The 17,494-nt window shown below is 40.2% G+C and overlaps 1 protein-coding gene across 1 annotated transcript in view; it reads left to right on the top strand.

Moving 5' to 3' along the window:
• The first annotated feature begins 3,428 nt into the window (after positions 1-3,428).
• Positions 3,429-17,494, top strand: part of LMOD3 (leiomodin 3) — a 35,561-nt gene continuing 21,495 nt past the window's right edge. Inside the window, exon 1 of the mRNA XM_032290446.1 lies at positions 3,429-3,558. The gene's annotated coding sequence lies outside the window, so the exon portion shown is untranslated. The remainder of the gene's footprint in view (positions 3,559-17,494) is intronic.

Genomic DNA, 17,494 nt, shown 5'->3' with positions numbered 1-17,494 from the left:
CAGAAGGATGGTCAGATGTAGCAAATGCAAATACAGAGGGCCAGTTAAATAGGAAAAATAGCTCTAACCACCAAATTTTTGTAATTTATTTTTAAAAGCTGAATATAGGACATTTAAGGCATCCTGGAAAAACATCCATACAGGACACCAAACAAAATATTAAAACAGGACATGTCTTATAGATACAAGACACCTGGAAAACCTGCTTTCCAGGACCCTGCTCAGGAGCAGGGAGGACAATAATAGTTGTTTGAAAAACCCTTGGAGATTATAGGCTGAGCAAATGGGTGTCTTATCCTTCCCAACCACAGAGAGGCTGGCCCTGCTCAAAGCCAGAGCCTTTCTTCAGACTGAGAGCCTTTTAGAACAGGCCCCATTTGATCTGTTCTAAAGCAGACCAAAGCACACACACAATGTACAGAAACTCCCCTGGAAGAACACACCTGAGAAAACCTTTTCTTCCTTCTTTTTATTTATTTATTTAGAAATCTGTTACAATTTTGGTGAAACAGACTCATTTTTAAAGGCTTTCAAAACAAACATTTGGGTTCCATCACATCTACATAAAATTGGTCAAGAATCCATCCATCCATCAAATCTATTTGCAGCCAATCAAAATCTCAGTCCTTTAGAACTGTATCAAAATCCAGCAATCCACCTGTAGCCAAGGAGCTGAATATTCATAGAGAAAATCACACACGCTAGCAGATTTATTTTACTTTAGAGTCATTACCACCATCTCACAGGGACACTCGACACTGCTATATTTTTCATAAGTGTGCACTCCCATGTCACACAACTATTTGAGAAAACCTTTTCTAAAAATAGTTCTCGCTGGCCTACAATTCTGGAGCTTGGTCAACGAGGACACCTAGAGGTTTGTCTGGGTTATTGTAGGCAGGATTTGCTGAGTCTGAAGTAATACTTTAACACCAGGTAGACAAACAAGTTTCAATCGCCCTGCAGAAAAAAAACAAACAAAACTTAATTTCTAATGCCCAACAACTCCATCTACTAGCTTTGCCTTCTCAAGGAAGTAGTTTATTTTTTTTTAAATGTCACTTTTTATAAAATGGGAATAATTGTAGCAATCTCATAGAATGTTAAGGATTCAATAAAATGATGTTCTTCCGGGGCTTAGCACATTATCTGGGACAACGTGAGCCCTTATAAATGTTTGTTGTCATTATTGTTTCTAATGGGGTACTACAAGGGAGTGGCATATAAGAGGGTAAATAACATTTAACATTGTTTAAATATTAAATTTAAAACAAACATTAAATATTAATATTTAACAGACATTGAGTGCCAAAGCCAGGCTTAGGGTTAAATGAGTGAGGTACCTGCTCACGTGGAAATTTAAGAGTGCACCCAAAAACCTGATTGACAAGATAAATAATATTTCAATGCAGTCTTTTGAAAAAAATCAAACTTCATGCAATATTTACCATGATTAAAAAAAAAAAATGTCAGTCTGGCACGGTAGCTCACACCTATAATCCCAGCACTTTGGGAGGCCAAGGTGAGTGGACTGCTTGAGTCTAGGAGTTTGAGACCAGCCTGGGCAACATGGTGAAACCCTGTATCTATAAAAAAAATACAAAATTTAGCTGGGCATGGTGATGTGCACCTGTGATCCCAGCAACTCAGGATGCTGATGGAAGGGTCGCTTGAGCCTGGGAGGCTGAAGCTGCAGTGAGCCGAGATTGTGCCACTGAACTCCAGCCTGGGTGGTAGAGCCAGACCTTATTTCAAAAATAAATTTTAAAAAAAATTGAAAAAGCCAAAATTTTATATAAATACAAGCTCAGTATTACTTTTCCTTTTGCTTCAGACTCCAATATGACTCAGAACTGCATTGCATTAACAGTTCATCTTAAATAACCAGAGAAGACATCTTTCTCCCATCTATAAAATAGATGCCAGTTTTACAGACGGGAGGGAGAAAGGAAGCCTGGAGGAACTGCTCAGACACACTGCCCAAGTTCACATGACAAAGTAGTGGGTCAGAAATCAACCAGATCAGAATGATCGTAAAGCTCATTCTTTCCCCTTTCTTTCTCACACATATATCTCTTTCATCAAGTGACTTAGGCTACAGTTTTTCTATCCCAGGGTGTAATTTTACCAGTGCTGTAATTAGATTTGCCAGGTGAAAAAATAAAAATTTAAAATGCCCAGTTAATGTTAAGCTGTGCTGGCGATGACATTTTCCCTGAATTAAATGATAGAAAGACATTGTCATACTGCATTCTCAGTTCCCTTTGTTGTCGAGCATTCTCTGAACCATCAACCACAGAGTCATAGTTGGATCTGATTTTTGACCTGACACCAACTCCCGCCTTTGTGGTTAACAGACTGTCTTAATTAAGGCTTAGCTAAATTACCGAGGTGGTGCTATCAACAAGCCATATATAATAGTGCTTTTCACCGTGTTCTATATAATAACACAGTGGTCAGTCTGCATAATCCAGACATCTAACTAATGAAGATCAGTTTTCCTTCTCTAGTTTAAAACGTTTAGGCATGGGCCGGACATGGTGTCTCATGCCTATATAGTAATCCCAGCACTTTGGGAGGCCAAGGTGGGAGGATCACCTGAGGTGATCACTCCCGGGAGCTGTTTAGAAAGGCAGTGTTCCATTCCCCAGCCAGGACTAAATCACAGTCTACACCTGCAAAGGATCCTCAGCTGATGCCTAGGTGCATTAGAGCCTGAGAAGCCCTGCTCTGAACTCTGATGCCTTTCCCTGACACCACATTGGAGAGTAATTGCTAAGGAAGAACACTAGAAAAAAAAAACAAAGAAAAAGAAAGAAGGAACACTCAGTTCCCACTTCTTCTGTCTCCACAGAGGGACTGAAGCTAGACCAGTGTGTTATATCCAAGAAGGTTTTTTTAAAAGACATATTGTAATTGGCCCACCCCTACAATGTGCCAACTAAATACGAATATCCAGGCCAGGTGTGGTGGCTCACACCTGAACTCCCAGCACTTTAGGAGGCCAAGGAGGGATTGCTTGAGGGCAGAGCTTTGAGACCAGCCTGGGCAACATGGAGAAACCCTATCTCTGGGGGAAAAAAAAAATTAGCCTGGCATGGTTGTGCATGCCTGTAGTCCCAGCTACTCCAGAGGCTGAAGTGGGAGGATAGCTTGAGACCAGGAGGTCAAGGCTGCAGTGAGCCATGATTGTGCCACTGCACTTCAGCCCGGGCAACAGAGTGAGACCCTGTCTCAAAATAATAAATAATAATAATAATATCTGAGGGTGAATGCAACTGTTGATTTATTATTATTATTATTATTATTATTTTGGTTCCTAGGTGATACTATAATAATATGCAGCATGAGGCATGAGAACAGCAGAGCTCACTCTGGCATCTCCCCGCCTCTTCCCGTCATCAGACAATCCTCTTCCGCCTCTTTCAATCTGTCTGGCTGCAGAGAGGGCGCGTTTTGGTCAGCTCCCCAGCCCTACAGTCAACTGAGCTTGGTGGTTTCTACCAGCAAGAATGCTGAGAGCCCTGCCATCGTCTAGAGCTCCTTGTGAAATTCCAGGTAATGGTGAACCCTAACGCTTCGCCTGGGGACCCTGGGAACGTGGAGATCCTGACTCACCAGCTCTGGAGTGTAGGCAAGGCACAGGGCATGCTAGCAAGGAGCCAGCTTCTAAACTGTCCCACAGACCTTGCTTTTGTCTGCTCTTCGTGCCATGTCTACTTCAGACTCCTATGTGACGTCTGTGTCCTTTTTCTGAACTTGGGAAAGAGGGATATTATTTATTGGGGAAACCATAAAATTTCAGTAATCTAACCTGTCCCTACCTTTATTTGTTCACAAATACTAATGAAGTGACTATATAGTAAATCTAGGGGCCAACTGCCCAGGTGACAATGATTCCTCTTCCTTTTAGCCTCCCACAGACCCAAGGGACCCTACTCTCCTGGCCAAATCTTGAAGTTGGTAGGGCACAGGAGCTCTAGAATCAGGCTGTGTTGCCAAAGCCCAGCTCTTACACTCATTAACCACTGGGCTTCTCTAAACCGCAGTTTTCTCCCCTTACTTTAAAGGGTTGACTTGCAGATTAAAGAAGATAATATGTATGAGATGCATAGCACAGGGACAAGCCAGTGGTTCACATTCATTACATGCTAGTGGTGGTGGTGATTTTGCTCTTTCATAGCCTGACATCCCTGGATGTCATGGGTGGACCCAGGAGTGGCAGATGCCTGACCCAGGCTAGGGCATCAGGTCCCTTCTTGGAAATCTGAAATTGGGAAGTGAAAGTTTCAGAGACTAGGTGGTAACAAAATAGCAGCATTTGAATCTTACTACTCAAATTGCTATCAGGGTCAGTGGTGTCACGGACCTGCCATGGCTTGTTAACACCTGGGGGCTTGTTATATGATACTTAATCCCAGATCTATTGAATAATGATGTGATTGTTTAACAAGGTCAACAGGTGATTCATATGCAATTACAGCTTGAGGCTCACTTAAAGGAAAGTCTATCCATTGCTTCCTTTGCATCTTTACACCTGTATATATAAATACAGATTTTTATAAAATACCCCCAACAAATATATTTTCTTTAAGCTTCAGCTAGCTCTAGTTGGTTTCCCCTATTTGCAACTCCTAAATTTCAATAGCACTGCAGATGATATACAAGAAAACTTGAAGGATGCTGTTGCTTTTCCATTGTCTTCTACGGTGAAGATGAATCTAGAATCAGAGGAGAAGTTAGGTTCTAAAGGCAGTCCCTAAGGTGAAAATTGTGTCTGGTCAAAATTGGGCCACAAAATTTATTAGAGATGTTCCACATTAAAAAGTGATATGCCCTCTTTTGGTAAATCCAATACAACGACTTTGGAATACATTGATTCTTCTTTATTTGAGCCTAGATGAAGTAGCATATTCTCGTTCATGACCATGTTGTATGAAAAGTATGTATTTTTAAACCCTAGACTCATGCTCTTGTGCAACATCACACAGTGGAAATCATGAAAATCCATGTGTATTTCTAGGTCACACCAACTCTGGGACACAAGCTCATTGAGTGAAATGGCAACCAGGATCACTTGCACAACTTGGTTATTTTCTGTCTCTCTTTCTCTGGCTCTCTTTAGCATGTCGAGCTGACTTTTTACAAATTAAATGTGAGCATGTTATGAGTCTAGGTATATTTGTTCTTTGTTCTTTTTTTTTTTTTTTTTTTTGGTGGAGTCTCGCTCTGTCCCCCAGTGCTTCCTGGGTTCAAGTGATTCTCCTGCCTCAGCCTCGCTCCTGAGTAGCTGGGACTACAGGCACGTGCCACCACGCCCAGCTAATTTTTGTATGTTTAATGGAAACAGGGTTTCACCATGTTGGCCAGGCTGTCTTGATCTCTTGACCTCGTAATCTGCCCACCTTGGCCTCCCAAAGTGCTGGGATTACAGGCATGAGCCACCGCACCCAGCCGATATATTTGCTCTTAAACTTTATGTATATGTGGCATGCTCTCCAATTCTAGCATTTTTGGCAGCTACTAAACAGTATTTTAGTGCATTTGTGACAAATCAGAAATAATTACCACATGGCCACTGCTGCAGCACAATGATGCTCACCTCTAAAAGCAGCCACAATTACCCCCTCTTGCCTTGTTTTCCAAGTTGATGTTTATGACTCCTCTCCTTTCTCCCAGCAATTGTATTCCATGTTTTGCCATGCCATTATATCAGATATCAACATCCAACAGGTTTCACTATAAACCATGTGTGCCCTCAGTCGTAGCATAAGTAAGTTATAGATACTGATCAAAATTTGGTGACACACTTGTAATATGTTTAGGTTTCCAACCCCTGAAAGTAATAAAGGCTCTCCACAATACTAAACAAGCCAGCAAGGTGCCGAAGCGACTGGAATGAGATACTCAACACCTCACCCATATGCACCTTCTAATACTGTCTTTCCGGAATGTTGCTGGTTCTAAATCACTTCTCTACTTAAAAATGCTACAGCATAGGTGAACCTTGAAAATGTTTTGCAGAATGAAATAAGGCAAATACAGAAGAACAAATGCTATAGGATTCACTTACATGAAACATCTAAAATAGGCATATTCACCCAGGCATGGTGGCAAACACTTTAATAGTAGCAGTTTGGGAGGCTGAGAAGAAAGGATTGCTTCAGTGCAGGATTTCGAGACAAGTCTGGGCAACATGCAGAGATCTCATCTTTGCAAAAAAATTTTAAAAATTAGCTGGGCATGATGGCACATTCCTGTAGCCTCAGCTACTTGAGAGGCTGAGGTGGGAGGATCACTTGAGTCCAGGAGGTCGAGGCTGCAGTGAGCTATACTTGTGCCGCTGCACGCCAAGCTGGACAACAGCACAAAACCCTGTCTCCAAAGGAAAAAAAAAAAAAAAAAAAATTAATGGAGACAGAAAGTAGGTTGCAGGTTACTTGGGACTCAGAGAAGAGGGAGAATAGGGAGTTACTGCTCTGGGGTGATGAAAAAGTTTTGAAAAAAGATGTTGGTGATGGTTGGATTACACTGTGAGTATAATTAATGCCCAGAATTATATACTTAAAAATTGTTAAAATGGCAAATTTAATGTAATACATATCTTACTGCAATTAAAAAAATTTTTTTGTATTATACTTTAAGTTCTAGGGTACATGTACAGAACATACAGGTTTGTTACATAGGTATACACGTGCCATGGTGGTTGGCTGCATCTATTACCCCATCATCTACATGAGGTATTTCTCCTAATGCTATCTGACCCTAGCCCCCCACTCCTCTGCTATTCCTACCCTAGCCCCCCTCCCCCCATCAGGCCCTGGTGTGTGATGTTCCCCTCCCTGTGTCCATGTGTTCTCATTGTTGAACTCCCACTTATGAATGAGAACATGCAGTATTTGGTTTTCTGTTCTTGTGTCAGTTTGCTGAGAATGATGGTTTCCAGCTTCATTCATGTCCCTGCAAAGATCATGAACTTATCTTTTTTATGGCTTCATAGTATTCCATGGTGTATATGTGACACATTTTCTTTATCCAGTCTATTATTGATAGGCATTTGGGTTGGTTCCAAGTCTTTGCTATTGTGAACAGTGCCACAATAAACATAAATGTGCATGTGCCTTTATAATAGAATGATTTATAATCCTTAGGGTATATACCCAGTAATGGCATTGTTGGGTCAAATGGTATTTCTAGATCCTTGAGGAATCACCACATCATCTTTCACAATGGTTAAACTAATTTACACTCGCACCAACAGTGTAAAAGCATTCCTGATTCCCCACATCCTCTCCAGCATCTCTTGTCTCCAGATTTTTGAATGATCACCATTCTAACTGGTATGAGGTGGTATCTCAATATGGTTTTGATCTGCATTTCTGTAATGACGAGTGATGATGAGCTTTTCTTTCATATGTTTGTTGGCTGCATAAATGTCCTCTTTGGGAAAGTGTTTGTTCATACCCTTTGCCCACCTTTTGATGGGATTGTTATTTTCTTGTAAATTTGTTTAAGTTCTTTGTAGATCCTGAATATTAGCCCTTTGTCAGATGGGTAGGTTGCAAAATTTTTTTCCCATTCTATTGGTTGCTGGTTGACTCTAATGATAGTTATTTTTTAAAATATATTTTATTGCGTTTTAGGTTTTGGGGTACATGTGAAGAACATGCAGGATTGTTGCATAGGTACATACATGGCAATGTGGTTTGTTGCCTTCTTCCCCATCACCTATATCTGGCATCTCTCCCCATGTTATTCCCTCCCAAACCCCCCACCATCCACTGTCCCTCCCCTAGTTCCCCACTACAGACCTCAGTGTGTGATGCTCCCCTCCCTGTGTCCATGTGTTCTCATTGTTCAACACCCGCCTATGAATGAGAACATGCGGTGTTTGATTTTCTGTTCTTGTGTCAGTTTGCTGAGAATGATGGCTTCCAGATTCATCCATGTCCCTACAAAGAGCATGAACTCGTCGTTTTTTATGGCTGCATAGTATTCCATGGTGTATATGTGCCACATTTTCCCTGTCCAGTATCTCATCGATGGGCATTTTGGTGGGTTCCAAGTCTTTGCTATTGTAAACAATGCCACAGTGAACATTTGTGTGCATGTGTCCTTATAATAGAATGATTTATAATCCTTTGGATATATACCCAGTAATGGAATTGCTGGATCAAATGGAATTTGTATTTCTAGGTCCTTAAGGAATCGCCACACTGTCTTCCACAATGGTTGAACTAGTTTACACTCCCACCAACAGTGTAAAAGTGTTCCTATTTCTCCACATCCTCTCCAGCATCTGTTGTCTCCAGATTTTTTAATGATCGCCATTCTAACTGGCGTGAGATGGTATCTCAGTGTAGTTTTGATTTGCATTTCTCTAATGGCCAGTGATGATGGGCATTTTTTTCATATGTTTTTTGGCCTCATGTATGTCTTCTTTTTGTCTGTTCAGATCCTTTGCCCACTTTTTAATGGGCTTGTTTGTTTTTTCTTGTAAATCTGTTTTAGTTGTTTGTAGATTCTGGATATTAGCCCTTTGTCAGATGGGTAGATTGCAAAATTTTTTTCCCATTCTGTTGGTTGCTGATTCAGTCTACTGATTGTTTCTTTTGCTGTGCAGAAGCTCTGGAGTTGATATTTTACTTTTTATATTGTTACTTTGCTTGTATGCTTTAATGTTTTATAAGCTAGAATTAATGTGTTCAATAATGTGATATGCTGGGATATTTTTCTACAAAGAGTTGATACGGTGATTATAAACTTAGCATGCATGTAGGAGACATGTTGTATTTTTGTCAATCCAGTAGCCCTTCCTTCTTCTCCTGTGTTGTGTTGATCCCCTGTGTACTCCATTGGGGGTGGGATTAGGTTCAAGAGACTGAAGAAGAGGCCCAATGCCAGCAAAAGAGACATGGGGTTTTATTGAGGGGGTTACATACTGGGGAGAGAGTCCAGTGGTAGTGACTAGACAGGAGGACCACACAGCCCAGTGGCAGCAGACTGGGCAGAATAACCTCAACCACTTACAAAAGCAAGCAGTTTATATATTTGTACTTAGCACCCTTTCCCTAGCAACCTTCATCTCTGTAAGGCATGTAGAAGTCACCCTCCAATTACTTCCTGCTAACTAGATTTCTGGAGCCCTGTGTGTTCTACCACCAAAATATGTCCAGAAACAATCCACTTCTCACCTTTGCTGTTGTGACCTCTCTAGTCCATGTTGCCACCTTCTGTTGTCTGGATTTCCACAGTAACTTCCTAAATGTCTCCCTCCTTCTACTTCTATCCTCACAAAATCCATTCTCTTCTTGCAGTCACAGGGATTCTTTTAAAAACCTGAATCAGCCAGGCATGGTGGTACACACCTGTGTTCCCAGCTACACAGGAGGCTGAGGCAGGAGGATCACTTGAGCATGGGAGGTCAAGGCTGTAATGAGCCATGTTTACACCAGCACAACTACAGCCTGAGTGACAGAGTGTAAGACCCTGTCTCAAAAAATAAATTAATAACTAACTTAAAAATTCATTTCATTCCCATGAAATTGTCTTGCAGTAGCTTTCCGTTGCATTTAGAATAGAATATAAACCCCTTTATCATGTTCCACAAGGCTTTACATTAGACATTGCCATTGCCTACCTTCCCAAACCTACTACATATCACCCTAAACCTTATTCGTGAACCCCCAATCACAATAGAAAGAGGGAAGAGACAGAGAAGGGAGAGGGAAGAATAATCATCTTGAGACACTTCAAATTATTTCAATAACAACCTTAGTAAATGAAAATTCATTACCATTAATTCATTCATTCACTCAACACATCAGTTTTGAGCCCTTTTTCATCTTTTCTAGGCACTGGGAATAACAAAGTAAATGAGGCAGACACAGCTTCTGATCTTATATAGCTCGTATTCTAATGAAGAACAGCCTGATTGAGAATATTTAACAGGATCCTCCATAGTCTGAAGGCAGCTCTCAGAGAGGCATTGTGTAGATGGTTGGATGACTTGGCAGGAACATTTGGATAATTGCACATCTAAAGGCTATAGAAGGGAATAGGCACATTTGGGTTTGTAAACTCTGGTGTATTCATTTTATTTATTTATTTATTATTTATTATTATTTATTATTTTTTGAGACAGAGTCTCGCTCAGGTGCCAGACTGGAGTGCAGTGGCGCGATCTCGGCTCACTGCAACCTCTGCCTCCCAGGTTCAAGCAATTCTCCTGCCTCAGCCTCCTGAGTAGCTGGGACTACAGGCACCCACCACGACGCCCAGCTAATTTTTGTATTTTTAGTAGAGACGGGGTTTCACCATGTTGGCCGGAATGGTCTCGATCTCTTGACCTCGTGATCTGCCTGCCTCGGCCTCCAAAAGTTGTATTCATTTTTTAATATCAAGTTCTATAGCAGTTTGTAGTCATGTTGCATATACAAGGATAGGTATCAGTAATTTTATAGTCACAGGAAAAAACATTCACGAAGAATTACTTCTCCTTTAAAGTTACAGAAAACATTCTAAGTCAAATTTAATTTCTCTTAGATGACAATTGACTCATCTTTAGGAAAAGAGAAAATGTAAAAAGTATTTTAAGATCATACCAGCTAAATGTGGTGGATCACATCTGTAATCCTAGTCTTTTGGGAAGCCAAGGCAGGAGGATCACTTGGGCCCAAGAGCTTGAGACCAGCCTGGGCAACATAGCAAGACCTCATATTTATAAAAAATGAAAATAGCCAGGCGTGTTTGTGCTTGCCTGTAGTTCCAGCTACTCAGGATGCTGATGTAGGAGGGTTACTTCATTCCAGGAGGTCAAGGATGCAGTGGGCTATGATTGTGCCATTGCACTCCAGCCTGGGTGTCAGTGAGACCTTGCCTCAAAAAAGGGGAAAAAAAAAATACTTGCAGATGTTTTCTTGTGAGAAGAAAAAGATTATACCATAGGTCTAAGGAGAAAATATGAGTAGTTATGCAATTTGGTTGTTGGATCTTCCCCAACAAAGACAGCCACGGGTTTCTGCAAAGTGAGATTTGCCGAACAAGATTAGAGACAATCTTAAAAAGAAAAACTTACAGTATTTAAATAAAAAACGCATGGAAGAAAAACAGGCAACATATTAAGAATGTTTACCTATTACCTTGTGATTTCAATTTATTAATTTCTGCTTATCTATATTTTCTATGTTTCTATGATGAACATGTATGATATATACTTAAAGCCAAGTTATTTTAAAGAGAGAAAGATCTAACTTGTTTCCAGTGACCATATTCTTTAGCCATTTCTTTGGAAAGGGACCAAAGAGGAGGCTTGTTTGTGCCTTAGTGAGATTTGATAAAATTCTTGAAACACTGCATATGGTTTCAGATTACTCTTCTAAAGTTTCTGGAAGCTCTGGACTTTTCTCCGATGTCTTGAATGCTTCTTGAGTAACAGAATCGTGCCATCTAAATTTCTTCTTGCATTTCAATCAACTGAAGTGCCCTTTGCCCTGTGTCCTCAAGTGTTTGGTATCACCAGTGTTGCGGTTTTTTTTCCTCTTGTAAATAGCCTATCTACATTTTTGGAGCTTCACCTTTTGTTTTAAAATTTATACATTGAGGCAAAATTTGCACTGAACAAAATGCCCACATCTTAAGTGTAAAAACAGATTTTTGAGAAATGTATTCACTTATGTAACTAACACCTCAATAAGATGTAGCTACCACCCCAGAATGTTCCCTGGTGCCAATTTCCCAGTCAATCCACACTCCCCATAAGCAACTACTCTTAATTTCTAATGTCATGGCTTCACTTTGCCTGCTCTTTTTTTTGCATGATCATGGCTCACTGCAGCTCCAGCCTCCTGGGTGTGAGCAATCCTCCTGCCTCAGCCTCCATATAGCTGGGACTGCAAGGCACATACCACTGTACCAGGCCAATTTTTCTGTTTTTTGTAGAGATGAGGTCTCTCTATGTTGCCTAGGCTGGTCTTGAACTCCTGTACTCAAGCCATTCTCCTGCCTCAACCTCAAAAAGTGCTGGGATTTTAGGCATGAACCATTGTGCCCAGCCTCACTTTGTCTGCCCTTGATTTTCACAGAAATGGAATCTTACTGCATGTATACTTCTGTGTCTAGCTTTTCTGACTCAACTTGTTTTTATATTTATAGCAAAAATCTGTTCTTATTGCTGAGTAGTCTTCTTTTGTATCCGTATAACATTGTTTATGCATTCTTCTGTTGATGGACTTAATGCCATCAATTTTTTTTAAATGACTTTTTTGTAAAATAATTCAGAAAAAAATGACTAGAAAGATATATAATAACTACTAGTAGTCATATCATGCAGCTTTGTCAATCTGATTATTTGTTTCATATATTTTTTAATACTTAACATCTTTTTATATTTTAAAAATTACAGTAAAAAATCCCACATAACATGAAATTTGCCATCTTAACCTTTTTTTTTTTTTTTTTTGAGACGGAGTTTCACTCATGTTACCCAGGCTGGAGTGCAATGGCGCGATCTCGGCTCACCACAACCTCCGCCTCCTGGGTTTAGGCAATTCTCCTGCCTCAGCCTCCTGAGTAGCTGGGATTACAGGCACGCACCACCACGCCCAGCTAATTTTTTGTACTTTTTAGTAGAGACGGGGTTTCACCATGTTGACCAGGATGGTCTCGATCTCTTGACCTCGTGATCCACCCGCCTCGGCCTCCCAAAGTGCTGGGATTACAGGCTTGAGCCACCGCGCCCGGCCTCATCTTAATCATTTTTAAGTGCATATTTTAGTAGTGTTAAGTACATTTAGAATTTTCTCATCTGGCGAAACTGAAACTCTGTCCCCATTAAACAACTCCTGATTCCCTCCTTGCCGGAGCTTTGGTAACCTCCATTCTGCTTCCTGTCTCTAGGAATTTGACTACTCTGGGTCCCTCATATAAGTGAAATCATATAGTAGTTGTCTTTTTGTGATTGACTTATTTCACTTAATGTCCTCAAGCTGCATCCATGTTGTAGCATGTGACAGAATTTACTTTCTTTTTAGTCTGAATAATATTCCATTACATGTATGTAGCACATTTTTTCTTTTATTTGTAGACTGACATTTGGCTGGCTTCCACCTCTTGGCTAGTGTGAATAATGTTGCTGTGAATGTAAGTGTGCATGTGTGAGACCCCGCTTTCAATGCTTTCGGATGTAAACCCAGCAGTGGAGTTGTTAGACCATGTGATAATTTAATTTTTTGAGAATTGCCATGCTGTTTTCCATAGTAGCTGCACTATTTTATATTCCAACAGTGCTCAACGGTTGTTTGTTTGTTTGTTTTTTGAGATGGAGTCTTACTCTGTCTCCCAGGCTGGAGTGCAGTGGTGCGATCTCAGCTCACTGCAACCTCCATCTCCCAGGTTCAAGTGATTCTCCTTCCTCGGCCTCCTGAATAGCTAGGATTACAGGCACCTACCACCATGCTTGGCTAATTTTTGTATTTTTAATAGAGACTGGGTTTTGTCATGTTGTCCAGGCTGGTCTCAAACTCCTGACCTCAAGTGATCCGCTTGCCTTTGCCTCCCAAAGTGTTGGGATTACATGCATAAGCCACCATGCCCAGCCTCAAATAATTATTTTAAATAAATCAAATATTGCAGTTATAGTTGGACCCTTGATTCCCTTTTTTTTTTTTTTGAGACGGAGTTTCACTCTTGTTACCCAGGCTGGAGTGCAATGGCGCGATCTCGGCTCACCGCAACCTCCGCCTCCTGGGTTCAGGCAATTCTCCTGCCTCAGCCTCCTGAGTAGCTGGGATTACAGGCACGCGCCACCATGCCCAGCTAATTTTTTGTATTTTTAGTAGAGACGGGGTTTCACCATGTTGACCAGGATGGTCTCGATCTCTTGACCTCGTGATCCACCCGCCTCGGCCTCTCAAAGTGCTGGGATTACAGGCTTGAGGCACCGCGCCCGGCCCATTCCCTCTTCTTTTGACTATCCTCTTTCTCTGCCCAGGGAGGCCACTGTCCTGAACTTGGAGCTTCTCTTGCCCAGGCCTGTGTTTATATTACTCTACTGCCTTTTTTCGTCTATTATTGGGGATAAGCCATCCCCCTATATCCCTCAAAACCTGTTGTCACTCAGATTTTTGTTATTCTGTAGATAATATCTTTTCTCTCTGGTAGTGTCTTTGAAATTCTCTAGTTTTACTGCAAGTTGTATAAGTATGGCAAATTTTTTTAAACTGCAGTTGGTTTAAAATGTTTTCATTTTTATTTTGCTCAGTATTTGGCAAATACTTTCACTCTAAGGACTTCAGTTCTAGAAAATTAGCAATAATTTCTCTTTACATATTGCTTCTTCAACATTGCCTCTGCTCTCTTATTCTGGAATTCTTTCTTTAAACATGTGGGAGCCCTAGAATCTTTCTCTGTACCTCAATCAATCTTTCATCCTTTTGGTTCCCCTCTGCATTCTGGACATCACAGTTCTGTGTTCCAATTCAAAATCTCACTCATTTTTCATTCATTGCATGGTTTATTTCAATGAACTATATTGTTTAATTCTAATATCTTAAATTTTTTTCATATTTACCTATTATCTATAATTATTAGATTAAAATTATACTTAACATATTAAAAATGACTAAAGTTCATCTAAGTCTATAAGTTGGTTTATTCTAAAGTGAAACAACATTCAAAATTCTGATTTTTATTAATTACAGAGTTATTTCCCCACATAATTCAACTCCTTGACCCGCCTACTTATGGTTGTCTTCTTAAAAATTTTTTTCTCTCTATTATTAAGTTTTCCTTTAAAAAGAAGAAAACAAAGGAGCCTTCTAGCCCTCCTACCATGCTAATGCCAGTAGAATGTCCTACATTTTAATAACATAAAATGGTCTCCATGATGATATTACCTCTATACAAACACACTCAAAATATAGTCGAAGGTTTCTCTGATCATAAAATCCTATCAACATTAGCACAATAGTCAAATGACTTGGGAATATTTAAGAAAAAAAAATCACTGTTCCATATTGATATACTGTCAGATTTTTTTCTGTGCTTATATACAACATACATGGATTATGTTTTTATGTTTTTAAAATTTTGTAACAAAATATGCCACTCAACAGCAAGCATTTTTCACTTAATAAATTATAGACACCATTCCATAGCTCTATGTAAATTGCTAAACTAGGTTTTGTGCAACATTAGAAATAAAATTTTATTTGCAGAAATAAAATCGTATCCTATTGTTAGGCATTTAGGTAGTTTTCAGCATTGTCCCATGAGCAATACTATGAATACACTTTTAAATTCCTGAAGTTGAGAGGATCATTCAAAATAAGATATTTTACCTAAATATATTTCATTACTCTTGCTTTTAAGGAAATATGGTTTAAAATATACATAAAACAGGCCAGGTGCAGTGGCTCACGCCCATAATCCCAGCACTTTGGGAGGCCGAGGCAGGTGGAACACCTGAGGTTAGGAGTTCGTGACTAGCCTGGCCAACATGAAGAAACCCTGTCTCTACTAAAAATACAAAAATTAGCTGGGTGTGGTGGTGTGCATCTGTAATCCCAGCCACTCGGGAGGCTGAAGGAGGAGTATCTCTCGAACCCAGGAGGTGGAGGTTGCAGTGAGCCAAGATCACGTCACTGCACTCCAGCCTGGAAGACAGAGCAAGACTCCATCTCAAAAAAAAAAAAAGGTGTGTGTGTGTGTGTGTGTGTGTGTGTGTGTATATATATATGTATGTGTATATATATGTATATGTATATATACACACACATATGTACACACACATAAAATTACCAAGTAATTTTTAAGAGTAAAATTCAGTGGGTGACTTTAAGTACATTCACACTGTGGTGTAACCACACTGGCTTTTAATTAAGTGTAAATTCCCATTAATTCCCCAGCTTGATTGAAGAAATCAATTTGTGTGGTAAAATGTGTTGGGGACAACATTCAGGAAATCATAGATTTGCTAGTTTAAAAACATTTTTGTATCTTTGTCTTTGGTAAGGTGGACTCTTGTCAAAGTCATTGGGAAATGCTTTATTTTTGAGGTATTCAAAAAGACTTGATGTTTGCCTGCAGTTTTTACTAATGTCATAGAAAAATATGAATGCGTTTGTATTAGTTCTCACATTGCTATAATATAAAGAGCTACCTGAGACTAGGTAATTTATGAAGAAAAGAAGTTTAATTGACTCACAGTTTCTCAGGCTGTACGGGAAGCATAACTGAGAGGCCTCAGGAAACCCAGGGCAGAAGGTGAAGGGGTCACAAGCACATCTTACAGTGGCAGAGAAGGTGGCAAGATGGGTGTGGGGGGAAGTGTCACTCACTTTCAAACCAGATCTCTGGAGAACTCAGTCACTATCACAAGAACTATAAGGGGTAGGTTGCCCCATGATTCAATCACCTTCCACTAGACCCCTCCTTAGACACGTGGAGATTACAATTCAAGATGAGATTTGGGTGGGGACACAGCCAAATCATATCAGGGTTGTTTTAAAAGATGCCAGAGAGTTAAAGGATACAGTATTTTGTTATGCAAATCTGATCAAACTAGCATTTATTTTTCACCTGTTTTAGTATGTGGCTCATAGCCCAAGTTAGTAGGAAAATTAAAGCAGTTATCCTGAAATCAGCTTAAAGATTATTTGCAGTTATTTTCTGTGCTTTAAAATGCAAGTGGCATTTATTTGTTCTATGGAAATACAAAAATGGTTTGATCAAAAAATAAAAATCACTGGTAATTCCTCCAGCTGGAGTTGTATCATTTTAGAGTATTTCCTTCTAATTTTTTTTCTATGTAAGCATATAATATATATATTGTTTTCTTTATTTCATTTGACTTAGATCAACATTCAGAAAATGTGTTCTAAGGAATATTAGTCATAATACGTCCCACAGGAAAAAAGCTTTTTGTGGTCATCAGTTCAAAAAAGGCTATTATTTTTGGTTTAGAAATTGGTAATTCTCATTGGCATATTTAAGTCTTTTTGATTAAGTAAGCTCTCAGCTCCCTCTCCCCTCCCCTCCCCTCCCTTCCTCTCTCCTCCCCTTCTCTCCTCTCCTCTTTCTCTTTCTTTTGTGACAGGGTCTCACTTTGTCACCCAGGCTGGCATGCAGTGGCTTGATCACAGCTCACTGCAACCCCAGTGACCACCAGCCTCAGGTGATCCTCCCACCTCAGCCTCCCAGGTAGATGGGCCTAAAGGCATGTGCGACCACACCTGGCTAATTTTTTGTAGAGAGGGGGTTTTTCCATGCTGCCAGAACTGGTCTTGGACTCCTGGGCTCAAGCAATCTGCCTGCCTTGGCCTCCCAAAGTGCTGGGAAGACAGGCGTGAGCCACCACACCCTGCCTCTCTAGCTTTCTTTAAGCCAACATTCTCCAGACTGATGTGATCCAATAATAATATTTACAGACAATGTTTCAACATTCTCTATAAGCATCCGGTGACAGTAGCATTTCTGCTGCTGATTCCTCAAATTC

Source organism: Sapajus apella, unplaced genomic scaffold (assembly GCF_009761245.1).
Source record: "Sapajus apella isolate SASKATOON/1434 unplaced genomic scaffold, GSC_monkey_1.0 scaffold23, whole genome shotgun sequence".
NCBI lineage: Eukaryota > Metazoa > Chordata > Mammalia > Primates > Cebidae > Sapajus > Sapajus apella.
The sequence above is the reverse complement of the archived record's forward strand: the minus strand, read 5'-3'. Positions and strand labels throughout refer to the sequence as shown.